Source organism: Manis pentadactyla, chromosome 16 (genome assembly GCF_030020395.1).
Source record: "Manis pentadactyla isolate mManPen7 chromosome 16, mManPen7.hap1, whole genome shotgun sequence".
Lineage (NCBI taxonomy): Eukaryota > Metazoa > Chordata > Mammalia > Pholidota > Manidae > Manis > Manis pentadactyla.
Genome location: NC_080034.1, coordinates 71523150 through 71528428, shown reverse-complemented (window position 1 = coordinate 71528428; position 5279 = coordinate 71523150).

Here is a 5279-nt window from a genome sequence, read left to right as displayed (position 1 = left end):
CATTCTCCCCAGTCCCTTTCCCTTTGGTAACTGTTAGTCCATTCTTGGGTTCTGTGAGTCCGCTGCTGTTTCGTTCCTTCTGTTTTTGCTTTGTTCTTATACTCCACAGAGTATTGGAATCATTTGCTACTTGTCTTTCTCCACCTGGCTTATTTTAGTGAGCATATCACCCTGTAGCTCCATCCATGTTGTTGCAAATGGTGGTAGGATTTGTTTTCTTATTGCTGAATGATATTCCATAGTGTATATGTACCACCTCTTCTTTATCCATTCATCTCCTGATGGGCACTTAGGTTGCTTCCATTTCTTGGCTATTATAAATAGTGCTGCGATCAACATAGCGGTGCATATGTCTCTTTCAAACTGGGCTCCTGCATTCTTAGGGTAAATTCCTAGGAGAGGAATTCCTGGGACAAATAGTATGTCTGTTTTTTGGATTTTTGGGGAACCTCCATACTGCTTTCCACAATGGTTGAACGGACTGACATTCCCACCAGCAGTATAGGAGGGTTCCCTTTTCTCCACATCTTCACCAACATCTGTTGTTGTCTGTCTTTTGGATGGTGGCCATCCTCACTGGTGTGAGGTGATACCCCAGTGTGGCTTTAATGTGCAGTTCTCTGATGATTAACAATGTGGAGCATCTTTTCATGTGCCTGTCTGCCACCTGAAATGGCTTCTTTGGAGAAGTGTCTGTTCAGATCCTCTGCCCATTTTGTAATTGGATTATTTGCTTTCTGTGTGTTGAGGTACGTGAGCTCTTAATACATATTTTGGATGGCAACCCCTTATCGGTTATGTTATCTATGAATATATTCTCCCATCCTGTAGGATGTCTTTTTGTTCTACTGATGGTGTTCAAACGGAATCTTATACCCCGTGCCATGTCATTCCAATTCTAATTTTTTTTTTTCCAGAACACCAATTGACTGAGAAAACTGTTATGAAGAGGAGAAGATGTGATACAGGAAAATCGAGCCTAAGCTGAGAAGTGAGATGGTGTGGAGACTGGTAGATAGTATCTTTCCATGTGTTGCTTTCAAGGGTCATAGCGAAAAAAGGTTGCTAAGGAGATAAAGCCCTGGGTGTTTACATCACCTGGTATCGGTGGAGCCACCCAGCCACTAGCCATTAATGGGAAGGCTAGCATGCGGCACTGTTATCTTTCCTGCGGAGTTAGACGTGTGGCATCCCCCGTTTGCAGTTCTGTCAGACCCTGTGTGGGACTGTCCTGGCACTGGTGGTGGTGGACCTGAGAGCTCTGCCATTCCGGCTGGGCTGTTCCAGCATCCCTCTCAGAACAAGGCCTCAGTAGTGCTCCTGGTAGAGAGAGAGAGAGAGAGAGAGAGAGAGAGAGAAAGAGAGAGAGAGAATTGCACTCAAGAGACGGGCAGTTTTTTTCTGTAGCTCCATGAGCATGTTCCTGATGTTTATTTTGAGATCTGTTTCAGGAAGATTGATTTGAGTCCTGTTACCAGGTTCCTTTGACGGTTCATATTTGTAGGTGGCGCCCTCTAGCTCCCAGGAGATTTACTCTCTGGGGCTGCTCAGCCCTTTGGGGGGATGGCAAGGGTCACGGGAGCAGCGCTGGTGCCCTCCCCTGCCGGGAGGAAAGAGGTCTCTCCTGCTTCCCGGCCACAGTGCCTGTCTCCACTGCCAGGGCCAGTTTGCGGAGCACGCAGGGAGAAGCTGCCGTAGGTGGGGACGTCCTCTCGCTGGCCTGGTGCGATGGTGGGGGCCGCCGGGTAGCAAGCCAGTGCCGGCAGGGAGGCAGGCCGTGTATCAGTCACAGCACGGTAGGGGGGCCTCGGAGCTGCGAGGCCAGCCAGGGGGACGGAGCGACTGGAGCTCCTAAAAGTTCTCCCGCCTGCTGGGCAGAGTGCACCCGGGCAGTTTGGCGCACCTGTCCTTTCTCCTTAGTGGCAAGCTCTGGAAGCCTTGTCCCTTTAGCAGCTGTCTCGCTGTTAGGAAGTCTCTCAGACTGCCCGCCTTTCTTTTGTCCCATAGCGGCCGGATGTGGATCCCTGTGTTGTCCCACAGTGGCTGGAATCTCAAGTCTCTGGAAGTATTCTGCCTGTCTTGGCTTTCCAACCCAACCGATCCTCCAGAGCGCACCATGTATGGTAGGTTTGTGCTCCCAGAGCACATCTCCAGGGCTGGGTGTTCAGCAGTCCTAGGCCTCCACCCCCCTCCCCGGTTCCGTTTCTCTTCCTACTGTGAGCTCAGGTGTGGGAAGTGCTTTGGGTCCCTGTGGATCACGGCTTTGTACGTCACCCTTCTCCTTGAGGTGACAGCCTGCCGCAGCAGCCTTCTTCCCTGCTGCTCTTCCAGAATTTGGGGTAGTTGTTCTATTTCCATATTGTACATCTGTATGTGGTTCTGGGAGGAGGTTTCTTCCTCCCATCTCACGCCGCCTTCTTCAATCCCATCAATCCATCTTTTTTTTTTTTTTTTTCAATTTCACTTGTGTAGGGTTCCTTTCCCCACCCCTTCGACTTGTAGTTTGTCTGTGTCCTTGGATCTCAAGTGAGTCTCCTTAAGGGAGCACGTAGGTCATCCTGAGTTTTCATCCCTTCTTCTAATCCTGTTTCTTTTGATTGGAGCATTGAAAGTCTGTCCTTTCATTCTGATAATTGATAGCTGTGGCCTTATTGCACTTTTTAAATTTTTTATTTATTTTTTATTTTGTTATTATTAATCTACAATTAGATGAAGAAAATTATGTTTACTAGGCTCCCCCCTTCAAGTCCTCCTCAGAAACCCCATTACAGTCCCTGTCCATCAGCATAGTAACGTGCTGTAGAATCACTGCTTGTCGTCTCTGTGTTGCACAGCCCTCCCCATGCGCCCCCCCACATTATACATGCTAATCGTAGTATGCCCTTTCTTTTCACCTGCCCTTATCCCTCCCTTCCCATCCACCCTCCCCAGTCCCAGTCCCTTTCCCTTTGGTAACTGTTGGTCCATTCTTGGATTCTGTGATTCTGCTGCTGTTTTGTTCCTTCAGTTTCTCTTTGTTCTTATACTCCACAGATGAGTGAAATCATTTGGTACTTGTCTTTCTCCACCTGGCTTATTTCACTGAGTATAATACCCTCTAGCTCCATCCATGTTGTTGCAAATGGTAGGATTTGTTTTTTCTTATGGCTGCTTATTGCACTTTTTAAACTGGATTTCTTTCTTCTTTTTTGTTTGTAGTTACACTCTGTTCTTTCATCATTGCTCTCCTGGTCATGAGCAATAGCTTTGTTATAATTGATATGTATCTATAGCTATCTATCATCTATCTGTCTAATCATATATCTGTCATCGTTCTATATCTTTCTATCTTTCTATCTATCTATCTGTCTTTCTATCTATCTCTCTATCTATCTATCATCTATCTATCTATCTATCTATCTATCTATCTATCTATCTATCTATCTATCTAATCTAATCTATCTATCTATCCATCTATCTATCTACCTATCTTATCTGTCTATCTATCTATCTATCTATCTATCTATCTATCTATCTATCTATCTATCTATCATCTATCATCTGTCATCATCTTTTTGTCTGCCCATCTATCCTTAAGTACAGAACAGTTAACAACATAGCTTATATGTCACTTCCCTACATTGTGCTTCCAAAAATCTAGCAAGGTAACTAGGCTGTAGAGATAGCACTGGATTCACTGAGACACTTGCAGGTCGAGTCAGCCGCTTGTGCTTACAAAACCAGTAAATGGTGGTGCAGGGACTTCAGCCCATATCTCTGTCCTCTGTCCTCTTACCTCCTTATCACTTGCTGACTGTATTCTAGCCACATTCATTGACTAAGTGCTCCCTGAAGACCACAAGTATCCTTCCTCTGGGCCTGTTGTAGACAGAAACCTAAACTTGGTGCTTTGCTCACCACCGTGTTTGAGGCACATTGGTGTCACCGCTGATAGGAGGAGGGACAAATGAAAAGGAACACCAAGTTCTAGACAGGAGCAGTTGGGAGCAAAGAGTGTGTTGTTGAGTGACGTGTTTGAGTGTCCAAACTTCCCTCTTTATCTAGTTAAATACTTCTTTACATTTGTAAACATCATGAAATCTACTGATTTCAAAAGCCCAAACACATGTTATTACAGCAATTCAGTTGTTGAGGTGAGAAAAAATGAGAAGGGCTTCACTCTACCACTTAATCTATGACTGCATACTATTAAAACCAAACAAAAAGAATCCACTGTGGCTGGAAGGGCTCTTTTGTACTCACTGTCTCTCTGGAGACTCAAACAGAATCCCCCTTTTTTTTTCAGTTTCACTTGTGTAGGGTACCTGTCCCCACCCCTTCAACTTGTAGTTTGTCTGTGTCCTTGGATCTCAAGTGAGTCTCCTGTAAGGGAGCACGTAGATGATCTTGAGTGAGCGATAGCTTTGTTTAGTATTATGATTTCCTGTCTACCTACCTACCTGTCTATTTATCTATCCATCTATCCATATCTATCTATCTACATATGTATGTATGTATGTATCTAATCTATCATCTATCTATATCTACCTGCTATCGTCTATGTACCTAATTAATCTGTATGTATATCTATCTGATCTATCAATCATCTATGTATGTATCTATTTTCTCAGTTTTGTCAATGTTCTGTCACTAGGTGCACATTCATTCCTTAACCTTCCCCACTTAGAATGCAGTCTGTTTCCAGTGAGTCTCAGACTAAGACATATGGATACACATACACAGTAATGGCTTAGTGTGATGTCACATTTCCTCCTTGTATTGACCTGCTTCACTGAAAGTCAGCATTTCTCTTAGATTTTTTATAAAGTTCACATATATGTAAATGGAAAATTCACTACCGATATGCTGTGCTTGAGTGGACAAACTACCTGACTTTTATTTCCAACTAATTTTTGTGTCTAAAAATCGTATCATTAGCCACTCAAACAAAGTAATGAATCGAGAAAATTCTTTTGCAGCAAATATTTATTTAAACGCTTAGTATGTCCTTGGCATTGAGGTAACTCTATCAATAGAAGAGTCAGCAAGTATCATATATACTAGTGCAAGTGATGTATGTAAATTATTTCCTTTGATTATCTCAACAACTCTGTGAAGTACATCGTGCACCAGATGAGTCTGAGGTTAGTGATTTTCCCCAAAGTTACCCGAAGCTGTTAAGTGAGAAATTTGGATTTGCACAGAGTGTTTGATTATAAATAGTCTACACTATTAACATCTTCAGGCTCTTGTATCTTCCTTCTTTGGAAATTGCAGCTTCAGAAGAGTGGCAGATGTTG